General features: G+C 44.4%; 1 protein-coding gene across 6 annotated transcripts in view; it reads left to right on the top strand.

The window, feature by feature from the left end:
- The first annotated feature begins 213 nt into the window (after positions 1–213).
- Positions 214–13,413, top strand: part of LOC148874791 (uncharacterized) — a 38,864-nt gene continuing 25,664 nt past the window's right edge. Inside the window, exons 1-2 of one of the 6 annotated variants that reach the window (XM_088964932.1) lie at positions 284–667; positions 1,421–1,808. The gene's annotated coding sequence lies outside the window, so the exon portion shown is untranslated. Of the gene's footprint in view, positions 668–1,420; positions 1,809–13,413 lie in introns of all 6 variants that reach the window. The other 5 variants (XM_088964934.1, XM_088964931.1, XM_088964933.1 and 2 more) reach the window with 5 other exon arrangements.

Here is a 13,413-nt window from a genome sequence, read left to right on the forward strand (position 1 = left end):
GACCCTACTCTTGAATCCTTAACTTCAAGGCTTTTGCAAAGGAGCCCCCAACATGTGTCAAAGCCTCAATCGTTGGATCCCTTCGTTTAAACCACCTTGGAACCCCAGTTGCATGATGTAGCCTCTCACCCAGCACCCCCGTACATTTTTAGAAAATTGTAACCCAGCCCCACTCCTTTCCTATAAAAGCCATGCAGTACTCTTACCTTCGGAGACGAGCAAGACATAAGAAAGGAAACCTTGTCTACCTAAAATAGAAAGTCCTCCGCCTACTCCTTTCCATATCATAAGGTCTCCCTCACGAATAACTTTTTCTCTCATGATTTTTCCCATTTCTTTCAAGTCTTCTAAGCTTTCGTTCACTCCAACCGAAATTTCTCTCCATCCTTCCTCCCCTTCTCCTTCTTTCCTCCATACTCTGTTGTAAAAACAAAAGAAGCAGCACCGAATAGCAAGAGAACCATACCAGGTTCAGGTTTGAAGGAAGAAGATTATCAAAGTCAAGAAGCAAAGTTTGGTTCGGTTATGGTTTGCAGCCCCTCCTCACCACCACGAGTTCAACATAACTTCTCTGTCAGTTGAGCTTAAGGCACTCTCCACCGATTCAGTCATCAAAATCCTTTGCAGAGCAGTCTTAACAATTTGAAAGAAAAGCCACAACCTAGAGGTACTCGGGTCCAACCCCTCTAAACAATTTACAACAGTAGTGTTCCCTAACTCCTACATGTTCGTTTGCTTTCTTCTACATGTGTGTCTCAGAGAAAATGCTTAGGTTGGATTCCCTAGCTTATGTTTCCATCATTCGAAGGATTTGTTGCTTTATTTTTATTAGATAATGATTGAAGAATGTTAGGCCGAATATTAGTAGTGTAGACATCTTTATCCTCTTACTCTCTTTGGACTGTTGTTTGGCTTATTGTGAAGGGCTGTACATTGGAGACAAGCTCCTTGATACTCAATCCCATTCTCTCCTTAAGTAGGAACATGGGAGACTTTGAATAAAGAAGGGTGGTTGTGTAGTCAGCCACCCTTTTGCTCCTCTAAGAGCCTCTCATGCCTGGGAAGAGGAAGAGGATGAGATCGAGTTTCGTGAGAAGAATGTCCCTCTCATGGTAGGATCTTCACTGGATCCGAAGAAACATTTACCTGTCTTTAATTTTCCTTAAAATTGGTATTCACAACGCAAGAAAGGGAGAGGGGTGCCTAACACCTTCCCTCTCACTCCCTTGTGTTAGCAAGTGATGGGTGGCAGCTCCTATATCTTCTCACAATGACATGGAGGTGGAATCCCAAATTCACTAGGGTATCCACAACCAGCACCAAGCAAATGGAATAAGAGCACATTTGGTATTGCTTTTCAGTAGTTGAATGTGTTGCGAAAAGAAGTGCCTGACCTATAACACTTTATCCTTTCGAGTAGAATTTACAAAAGGAAAAAGAGTTGGCTAGGCAGATTGATGGGGTGTTAATGCTATTGAGGGAGGAGCTATTTTGAAAGCAGTTGTCTAAAAAATTATTGTTGTGGGAAGGGGGTTGGAATACAATTTTTTTTCACTAGCTATTAAACGACTTAAGAAGGTGGAAGGAGGTGGACAAGTGATTTAGAAGAGATAAAATAGTAGTTGCTACAATATTGTGGAATTATTCTCTTCTTCCAATCCAGTTATGTCTGCCATTGTTCGAGAGTTGATCCAACCGTTGATATATTACTGCAATTGATAATGAGACACTCACTAAGCTTCCCACATTGGAGAAGATACGTGCAATAGCCTTTCAACTGGGTTCACTCAAAGCACCAAGAACTGATGGTATGTCTTCTATAATTTTCCAAAAACTTGGAATGTTATTGGTCTTTGATGTGGTTCATTTTATACAATATTTGTTTTTAGGAAATGAGCCAGGACATGAAATTAATTTCACTAATATTTTTCTAATTCCTAAAGTTAAGAACATGGAAGTGGTTACTCATTTTAGGCTTACTTGGCTATGCAATGCTCTTTATAAACATTTTCTAAACTTTTGGTTAATAGGCTTTGAATGGTGATTGATAAAATCATTTCACCTTGGTAAGCTGCATTTGTTCCTAATCATCAAATCATGTATAATGTCATCATTAGGCAAAAGGTCATCCACACTACATGAAGAGGAAAAAAAGGAGACCCAGGGTCTTTGCTTTGAAGGTAGATATGGCTAAAGCATATGATTGCATGGAGTGGGGCATCTTCTTGATGGACTTATTGGGATTCTTTGAGGAATAGAGAAGATTGGTGTGGATGTGCATGTGTACTATCCAATTAGTTGTGCTCATTAATGGAGAGAAATCTGCTAGATTCTCTCCTATCCGAGGGTTGTAGCAGGGTAACCCTTTGTCACCATCCTTATTTGTAATGGGTATGAATGTTTTATCATTGATAATTCAACGGGGAGTGGAGAGGGGTGTGGGTTGGGAGAGGTAGTGGTTTCACATCTGCATTTCGCAGATGACATGTTATTTGAGAAGGCTTCTCTGACGAAGGTAGGGGAAGTAAAAAGGTATTTTGAAGGAATTTGGGAAATGTTCGAAACAAGAAGTTAAATTATCAAAATCCAGAATTTATTTCATGCTCCAGCAACATAGTAGATTTGTGAGTCATAGTCTAAGAGTGGGTTAATTGACGATGATTGGTACTTTCTCACAAAAAAAAAAAAAAAAAGAAAACAAAACAATTGTATACATGAATTTGGTTGATAGAGTTTGATCATTGTGTAGATGGGAATCAAGTTCCTTGTCTCAAATGGGTCAAACTGTGTTGCTTAACAGGGTTGTTTCCTCTTTGTTGTCCTACATAATGTCGGTCCATTCCCTACTAGTTGATGTTTGTGATGATGTTGAAAAGTTAATGAAGGAGTTCTTTACAAATAAAAAGAAAGGTTATGGCAGAGATTTGGTGTGGAAGAAAGCGTGTACACCCAAGCATGCTGGTGGGTTAGGGATTTGAAGACTAAATACATGAACGATATGTTGTTATGCAAGGTTGGATGGCGAATATTGCGTAAAAAGAATACAATATGGGTTCACCTTCTCAAACAAAAGTGATGAAGGAAGATTTGGCCCGATCTCTCTATTACGTGACACGTGGCAGAAACAACAGCTCGGCAAAAGGTGCCAAGCCTAGGCGGAAACAAGGGGACACGAGCGGACTGAACTCCTTACCGGGGGCCCGAACTTAACCTTTGTAACAGCTCGGGATACACTTCGCCGAACTGACCCACCTTGTAACAGCTCGGGATACACTTCGCCGAACTGACATTGTAACAGCTCGGGTTACACCTTGCCGAACTGACCCTTGTAACAGCTCGGGATACACTTCGCCGAACTGACCCACCTTGTAACAGCTCGGGATACACTTCGCCGAACTAACCCACCTTGTAACAGCTCGGGATACACTTTGCCGAACTGACCTGCCCTATAGATACCTCTGAGCTCAAGACCGCCTCGCTCAGCACTTCGCATCACCTGGCACCAAAACCAAACAAGTCGTACCACGCCTGACACTAAGGAAGTTCGTGCCCGAGGGCGCCGCGCCTGACTGACTTAGGATCTGACATTTGGCGGCAGCACCCTAAACGACCACCTGCCACCGCCACTGACACCGCCATCTCCAATTAGATAGACGGTTAGGCAGTGATGGTTCTGTCTCAGCAGAAAGGACGACGGCCGAATTGACAAGCACAAGGGTAATCATACCTGACCTGACAAGGGCCCCGGGACGAGTCCACAAAGTGATTATAAGAGCCCCCTGCCCCTCGACAACGGAGGTATGCAAACTTTGCGCTATCTGGTATTACCTTGCTTTTGAAGGATTCTAACTTGAGCTTCGGAGCCTCTACACCGGGTTCCCCCCGGAGCTTCCCCATCTCCTCCATTTCAGGTTCCCTGCTACCCCGTTCGGAAGCAAGGCCGCGGACAGCTAAGACCGGCCGGATCGCGCTCCATCAATTGGCGCCGTCTGTGGGATAATGCTTCAAAAAGCCTCCCTCCAAACTTCGATAACCCCTTTTCTTCAAAAAAAATCCAACACTCATGGCCTCCTCCAGCAACACCGGACGTGGCACGGAGACAAACGCCACCGGGGAACAACTTCAAGTCCCCGTGGTGTGCGTTGGACAGTTCACCATCCCCCTTTCGGCGGATGGGATCCCCAGCTTGAACACGCCACAAGCAATGGCACCCGTAAACCCTCCTACCACAAGCATCCCCTTTCCTCTCCCCATTGAGACAACCTTCACTGAACCGACTGCCGTCCCCCTGGCAGCCAACCAAAACCGGTTGGAGGACCTGATGCAGTGCATGCGGGCAATGCAAGCCCAAATGCAACAGTTCCAACAGCAGCAGCTTCACCAGCACCAAGTACTGCACAACATCTCCCAGTATCACTATCAACAGCAGTTCCCCCAACTGCCACTGAACCAACCACTACTTCCACCTCGCCACCCCGCTCCGAGGCCGGTCAAGGCCTCCCCGTAGGATGGACGCCCCCACCAGGCGAAGGCCTCCCGGCCCCAGAACCACCCTAATAGCCAGGCCTCGTCCCCAGGCCGAAGAGAGAAAAGTGTCATCCCTGCCTCGCAACCCGCAGGCGGGTCGGGAACCTCGCCCGCGAGGTCAGCACCCCGGCGCTCCAAGCCCAAGCTCCCGCTCACCGAAAACCGATTCAGCGCCCTAGCGGCAGACTACCAGCATTCCGGGCCCATCGAGCTCGGTAACACGGAGGTCAGCAGCGCCAGTACAAGGCCCGCTCAACGGCGAAGGCACCAGCGAAGTCACCGAACCGCCACCCATACCTTGTCAGAATTCAGAGGCAAAGACACGAGCTCGGACGAGGTAGGGGCTGCCCCGGTTCTCTCGGTTCCTTCCCCCCTCGCATCGGAACTCCTGGTGGTCCCCTTACCCAGAGACTTCAAGCTCCCACCTCTGGACAAGTACGATGGGTCCTTCGACCCCAACGACCACGTTGACGCCTTTCAGTCCCAAATGCACCTCGCCAGGGCCAGCGAATCGTGCATGTGCGTGGCCTTTACCACCACCCTCAGGGGGGTAGCCCACACTTGGTACAGGAACCTGGCCCCCGGGTCGATAAAGTGCTGGGCCCAGTTCGTGCAAGTCTTCACCACACACTTCGTCACCAGCCAACGGTGCCCCAGAATAGAGGAAAGCATCTTCGAAGTAGTCCAAAGAGAAGGAGAATCCATCCGGGGCTACATCAAGCGATTCAACGAAGCATGCTTGCAGATACCGAGGTTGGACCCCGCAGTGTAGCTTGCGGCGGCCAAAAGAGGGGTGACGCACAAAGAATTCAAATGGCACATGGTGGCCAACCAGCCCGCAACCGTGGCCGAATTCCTCAAACTCATGGATAAGTTCATGAGGACAGAGGAAGAAATCAACCAACGAACTGAAGGCGGGAACGAGAAAAGAAAGAGAGAAGGCAAGCTAGCTCTCTAACCCGGTGAATAGAAAAAACCTGACCTGGGAGCCAAAGCCGAACCAATCGTTCCGGGCCCCCCTAGCAGTTCGGACGGACTACACGCCGTTAAATATGAGGCGGACGGAGATCTTTATGACGATCAAAGACACCCCGTACGTTAAGTGGCCACCTCGCCTAAAGGGAAATCCGAACGAGAGAAATAAGAATTTGTGTTGTAGTTTCCATAGAGACCATGGTCATAGCACCGAACAGTGTAATAACCTCTGGGACGAGATAGAGGGGCTCATCCGTCTCGGATACTTGAGAAACTTTGTACAACACAACAATAATAACAATAAGGCAGGTCGGAAAGGGGAGCACGAAAAGGATGCCCCTGAGTCTAGCAACAGACCTGCCGAACTGTTGCAGAAGCAGCCTCTGGAAGAGAGGCCAGTTCGGGGAACCATCCATGTAATAGTGGGAGGTTCGGTGATAGCAGGGTGTACCTCGGCAGCAGCCCGGACTTCAGTTCACGAAGCGGCCCTCGAAGAACGGAACCCCCCAAAGAGACCAAAGACCGAAGAACCAATCTTCTTCACGGAGGACGACGCGCGAGGGGTCCACTACCCCATGATGACGCGCTTGTCATTAAACTAAGGATGAGCGACTTCGAGGTCAGCCGCGTACTCGTAGATTCGGGCAGGTCAGCGGACATCCTCTTCAAATCAACATTTGACCAGCTGCAGTTACAGAGGAGCGAGCTGAAGCCCGCGAACACTCCCCTGGTGGGTTTCAGCGGAGAGGAAGTCAGGCCCCTCGGAAAAGTAACCGTCCCTGTGGAAGTCGGCACATGGCCTTGTGCAGTCAGACTCAACCATGATTTCCTGGTAGTCGCGACCCCCTCCCCATACAATGCCATAATAGGGCGGCCGATCACGCATATCCTACGGGCGGCGGTCTCCACCTACTATTTGGCCATGAAGTTCCCTACGGACTTTGGTGTAGGGGTAGTGCGGGGCGACCAGCTCGAGTCCCGCAAGTGTTATGTTGCCGCCCTGAAGGGAAAAACCAAGGCGGCCGACGACCTCGAACTGGAGCGGCCTGCGGAGCAAGGTGAGGAACGGGCTTCGCCCACGGAGGAAACTGTCGCAATCCCGACTTCAGCTACGGACCCAGCTCGCACACTTCAGATCGGAGCTTCCATCAAGGATCCCCTACGAACCGAACTGGTGAGTTTTTTACTTCAAAATTTAGATATTTTTGCCTGGTCCGCGACTGACATGCCCAGCATTAGCCCCGGACTGATTACTCACAAACTTAATACTGACCCTATAGTCAGACCCGTTAGACAGAAGAAACGCAACTTAGCCCCAGAACGCTGGAGAGCGGTCGACGAGGAGGTCGAGAAGCTCCTCGCAACAAACTTCATAAGGGAAGTCCATTACTCGAGCTGGGTGGCCAACCCGGTGTTGGAAAAAAAGGCAAGCGGCAAGTGGCGCATGTGCATCGACTATACCGACCTGAACCGAGCTTGCCCGAAAGATTGCTTCCCCCTCCCCAAAATTGACCGCCTAGTGGACGCGACCTCGGGAAACGAGTTGCTAAGCTTCCTGGATGCCTACTCGGGCTACAACCAAGTTAGGATGGACCCATCCGATGAGGAAAAAACCAGCTTCATAACTGAGTTCGGCCTGTATTGCTACAAGGTCATGCCCTTCGGACTAAAAAATCCCGGGGCGACTTTCCAAAGACTTGTAAATAGGCTATTTCGGCCCCTGATTGGTACGAAGATAGAGTGCTATGTAGACGACATGGTCGTCAAGACTCAGTTTTCACAAGAATTAATACAAGACTTAGATTCTGTTTTCCAAATCCTGCGTCAGTTTAGCATGAAGTTGAACCCCAACAAATGTGTCTTCGGCGTCACCTCGGGTAAGTTCCTAGTGTACATTGTCAATCAGCACGGTATTGAGGCCAACCCGGACAAAATAAAAGCCATTCTAGATATGATACCACCTCGGAAAGTAAAAGAGGTTCAGAGGCTAAACGGCCGCATAGCCGCTCTAAGCCGCTTCTTGTCCAAATCAGCAGACCACTGCCTACCCTTCTTCAAGGCAATCAAAGGCAAAGGGTTCGAGTGGACCCAGGACTGCCAGCTCGCGTTCGATGAACTAAAAGGTTACCTCGCTAGTGTGCCAACCTTAGCCCGGCCCGAGGTGGGCGAGGTCTTAGAACTGTACCTCTTGGCAAGCGACGAGGTGGTCAGTTCGGTACTAATAAAAGAAACAAACCGGGTCCAGCGACCCATCTATTATGTTAGTAAAATTTTGCAGGGAGCAGAGGCAAGGTACCCGAAGATAGAAAAATTAGCATACGCCCTAGTAATAGCAGCTCGGAAACTCCGCCCATACTTCCAGGCTCACACCGTCATTGTCCTGACTGACAAAACTCTTAGACAAGTTTTACTCAAACCCGAGGTTTCCGGTCGACTAACGAAATGGGCCATCGAACTCAGCGAGTACGACCTCCAGTACAAACCGAGAACCGCTATCAAGGCCCAAGCTTTGGCAGATTTTATCGCCGAGTGGACTTTCAGCCACGAAGCCCCACAGGTCGAGCCCGAGGCCCCCAATTCGGGCGGACCCGGAGATCCCGAGCCCATAGAGTCCGAACCCTGTGAAGTAGCAGCCAGTGTGGCATCTCTCCTGGTCAAGCGAAGCGCGAACTGGGATGAGGAGCCCTGGATCCTTCACGTGGATGGTTCCTCAAACCGGCAAGTTAGCGAAGCTGGAATAGTCTTGTGCGGCCCGGGCGGCACAAAATTAGAATACGTACTACGCTTTGAGTTCGCGGCATCCAACAACGAGGCAGAGTACGAAGCACTGATCACCGGGCTGGACCTAGCGCGAAAGGTAAAGTTAAAACACTTGGTCATCTGCAGCGATTCTCAGCTCGTGGTGAACCAAGTTACCGGCGAGTACGAAGCACGCGATCTCTCCATGATCGCATATTTCGCCAAAGTAAAAGAAGCCCTGCTCAACTTTCAGTCACACATCATCAAGCAAATCCCGAGGTCAGAAAACACTGAGGCCGACACCCTGTCCCGGTTAGCCAGTACAAGTCACAACAATATGAGAACTGTGTACATAAAGGACTTACCTCGGCCTTGTAATAAAACTCATAAAAAAAATATCCTACTTGTAATAAAATAATTGTGCAAATTTTTTGAATGCAACTTTAAAAATATGATTTGTCAAATCTTAATGGAATTTCCTAAAGATATTTCCTACCTTGTATTCTGAAAAATAAAATAGGAGAAGACGGATGAATTAATTACCTAGGGCACGTAAGCAAATGATCTAACCTAGAAACCAACGAGTGTATTAAACTAAAAGTGCTAACGGGAATGGATTTGCTTATGATATCTAATCACACAAAGAGAAAAAAAATGGAGTCAATGTTAAATGAAGCTAAGCCTAATTAGATGCATATGATGTGAAACGATATTAAAACATAGCTAGGTGGAAGAAAAAGATATTGCTGGTTAAACTCATGATGACAACGTTAAACATCTAAACGAACGTAAACATGATCATGCCAAATCTAAAAATTACTTGCTAGCCTACTGAAATAAATTTATGTTGGATCTAACAACAAGATTAAATGCCATGAAAATCAGGGTAGGCTAATAATCTACTGATTAAATCTAAGTAGCACTAATTAAACAAAATGAATGAAATGCAATTGGCACCAAGTAAATTCTATTAATGAAATTTAAATAGCACTACTCATAGTACATGCGTTAAAAAAACTAATAACTAAAATGAATCCAAGATCGTGAATTCACCTTGAATACGACCCAGAAGCAAGAAAAATGCATTCAGCAATAGCATGTATGTTTGGCCCATGGAATGTGAAAGTGTTCATGTGACTCAAAGATGAATAAACGTTGCTGGACGTCTTTGACATTTCTGCAATAACTTTAGACTTTAAGAATTCTTTGGTTTACTTCTTGAAGGTAGCTAGACCTAGGGGGTTCATGGACTTCAAACATGTATAGGGGATTCTAGGAAAGTTGAAGGGTGAGTGGGTAAGGTCTTGGGACGTGAATGGGGTATTCTCTTGGTTAATTGGGGTAGATTTCTCTCCCTAAGCTAGATTGTGTTTGTCTAGGTTAGGATGTTTGTAGGCTTGACCTAGGGGGTTTTTTTGGATGGGATGGAGGTGTTTTCATAGTATGGACGTGGGTTAGGGAAGCTTGGGGCTGTTTGGGATGTGAAAGGGGTATTCTCTAGGCTAAGGGGGATAGAGTTTTCTCCCTAAGATAGATTGTGTGTCTAGAATGTGAGAAAGGAGGGGGTATTTATAGATTTTTTGGGAGGATTCTAGAAGGGAATGAAGGGCTGACATTGTGAGACAAGGCAGATCAAATGCTGAGGTTTAGAAGGGTTTTTTGACGAAGATTAATTGAGAGAATGGGCTGTCAAGACAGCTTTGGGAGAAAGCATCTCAATCAATCAAGACAATGAGTGGAAGATTTTACCAATTTACTTAAATTGGACATTCCAAGTTTAGGTGATTAGTTTAATTCGTTAAAGGTTCTTAGCTGGTCAAATCTTGGATTTTAAGATTGTTCTAAAGGCTAGGAGAAAGGTTTGGTCATGGGCCGCCCTAGGCTTGAAGTTGTAATGAAGGGGATTTTAAACAGAATGCCCAAATTGAGTTTAACGTTGGGTCTAAAGATGGAGGGGTTAATGGTGTCGGAATTAGTCGATCTTGGTACCTTTGGATTCAAAATTTTGAGTTCTATCCATCTAAAATGTTGGATTTCAGATTTCATGAGTTAAAGCATTCAGGATCAAAGATGATCATGATTGGACAATCGAAATCAGTTTTGGTTTTGGGTATTGAGATAAAGGGGTAAACGGTGTCGGATTTTGGTGATATTGGTGTTGTTAAAAATGGGTTTTCGGGGTTTACTTACCTATGATTTTGGATTTTTGATTTGATGTGAAAAGAGGTTCAGGATCAAAATGACTTCGATTGGATGATTGGAATCGGCTTTGGGTCTTAAGATAATGGGATAAACATTATCAGACTCCAGTGATCTTAGTGTCATTGGATTTGGATTTTTGGGCTCTACGTATCTATGGTATCGGATTTTGGACTTGATGTAAAATGAAGTTTATGATCAAAATGACTTCGATTGAATGATCGGAATTGGATTCGATTTAGGGTCTTAGGATGAAGGGGTAAACAGTGTTGGATTTGGGTGATCTTGATGTCATTTGATTTGGATTTTTGGATTCTACGTACCTATGGTTTTGGATTTCTGATTTGATGTGAAATGAGGTTCATGATCAAAATGATCCCGATCGATTGGAATTGGTTCTGACTATGGGTGTTAAGATAAAGGGATAAATGGTGTTGGATTTGGGTGGTCTTAGATTTGGAATTTTGGGCTATGCGTACATGTGGTTTTGGATTTCTGATTTTGTGTGAAATGAGGTTCAGGGTCAAAATGACTCCAATTGAACAATCGGAATCGGTTTTGGCTTTGGGTGTAAAGAAGAAGGGGTAAATGGTGTTGGATTTGGGTGATCTTGGTGTACGTCATCAAATTTAGATTTTTGGGCTCATACCTATGGTCTTGGATCCTTGAGTCCCCAACTTTTGTAAAATTTTAAAAATACCCCTGTATCGACTAAGAGAATAACTGAAGTGTTAGATAGTGTATGCCCTTAGCTCCAATCAGATTGATGTACTTATTGTCATTTATTGTAAATGAATAAAATGCATATTTGATTCATGTTGTTATGGTATGTTTCTGTGTAATACCCTTAAATTGGACACTTATCATACTCATGCTAATTTAGAATTTTCACAGCCGTTGGATAGATATGTGGAGATTTATCCTACAACGGCTGACACTAATGTGCCACCAAGTTAGTTGGAGTAGCTTGTCTTAGCTGCCAATGTGAGATTATGGTACTACACTCGATTATGGTACTGCACTAAATATTAAATTGGGTTGTCTTTGATATGTCAACCAGTGAGATCTTTAGAGGGGGTCAAAACTTGGATATGTTGGGATAGTCCGAAAATTCATTTGAGCGGGTGATCATAGTGACATGATCAACCCTTTGTCGGACAAAGTGAATAATCGAGGAATGCACTCTTTCTGATGAAAACCTAAATTGCCGTCAGTTGATTTCAAACGTTGAGATTTGTTTTTGCAATATATATATATATATATTTGAAAATGTTTGTAAAAATGTTTTAATTCTCGGGATCCATCTAAGTAGAAAGTGCAACACTGTATCATTGTAGCTAATGGAGAGGTCCTCTTTTGTCGGGTAGTGTTTGATCATTAAGGACTGAGAGGTTAACTGTAAGACCATTGAGGGTAATATCTCATAGGCTAATCTTGCATATGCCCACAGTTCTTGGGTTTTCATATGGTGACTGGATTCAAGAACCATTTAGTTTAAATGTTGGGCCTATGAAGAGTCCATGGTGATGGATTCAGGGGTTCACTGTCGCTTATAGTGAATTCGGCCAGGCCTTGTAACAAAGGTTAGGCTGAACCCATGTAGTTGATGTGTAGATCGATGTAAGGGTCCCATGCCATAAAAGATAGTCAATTGGGCCGCAAGTTAAGGAGTAAGTGAACACATAAGCTTAATGGGCCTAAAATTCAATTCGAACTGGGCTTAAGTTAATTAAAAGGGGCAAAATCTGATTTATAATCTGCTTAGGATTAGTTGAAGAATAAGTCTTATCCATTTAAGAGTCCAAATTCAAATATCAAATTTGGATCGAGAAACTCTCTCCTAATTAGATTAGTAGGCTGATCCAAAAAAGATTATAAATAGGGGGCAAATTCCTCAGTTTTATACACAACAATCTGCAGAGTTCTCTCCTGTTCTTGCCATCCCTACCTAGTTTGATCTCCACTTGTGGAATTGATTAAGAAAAGTTCTTGGTATTGTTTCTTGGTTGAAGAAACAATCTAAATAGCCATCCTGCTGGTTGTGCTTCACCACACATTGTGTCATCTTCGGTGGAAACGAGTTTTAGTCTTCTCCTTGGGCGTGAACACCTTCATTGGGAGTTACTGCTACTTCGTATCAGGTATATCCCTATCTTCCTATTGGTTTCAGATATGGCTCGGTTTTGTTTCAAGAATGATCTTTGAAAATGTAGTTTTCTAAAATAGGGAATTCGGTTCCTAGATGGGAGAGAGAAATTTTTGAAATTTTGCCCAACCTTCTTATAGGGTTCGGCCATCCATATGATGGATCTCTTATTCCTTCAGTGGTATCAAAGTTAGGTTCACTTTCTTGAACCAAAATCAGGTCTGATTTGAACCTATGCAAATAGGCAGAATCGGTTCTACCTGATTTCTGCAGATTAAGTTTTTTTTCTTGAGAATTCGATTCTCAACTATGGATGATTGATCTGAAATTAAATTCTTTATTTTTTGTAATATATTTTGAACTATTCTATTTATATTTCTTGAAATCTGGGCTGTTCGTACAGTGGAGATCGAATTTCTTTAGGTGTTGTGAATTTGTGCATCTGCCACTTTATTTTATTCATTCTAGGCCTGTAAATAATTTTTTTTTTTATTTTCTAGATGGAATGCATAGGAATTTGATTCTGATGTTATTAATAGAGAAGTTAGGTTTTTTCTTTTAGTTTTCATTGGAAGAAATTGCTAGAATTGTGAAGGAGAAATTTTGCAAATTTGGGTTCTGCAATTTGTGATTTGCTGTTTTGGAAACTACAAACTGCAAACTAACTTTTGTTTTGTTGGGTTGCAGCCTTATGAATAGCCCTCTTGCTATTGTTTACTGGTTCTTGATTGTCATGTATTAGTTTTTAATTTTAGATCATGTTATAAGTATTGGATCTTGAATTAAACATCAAAACTTAAACCTATTCGATACAGATTAGACCAAAC

The sequence above is a fragment of the Nelumbo lutea genome, chromosome 1, assembly GCF_056320005.1.
Source record: "Nelumbo lutea isolate HS-2025 chromosome 1, American lotus-T2T, whole genome shotgun sequence".
In the NCBI taxonomy this organism is placed as follows: Eukaryota; Viridiplantae; Streptophyta; class Magnoliopsida; order Proteales; family Nelumbonaceae; genus Nelumbo; species Nelumbo lutea.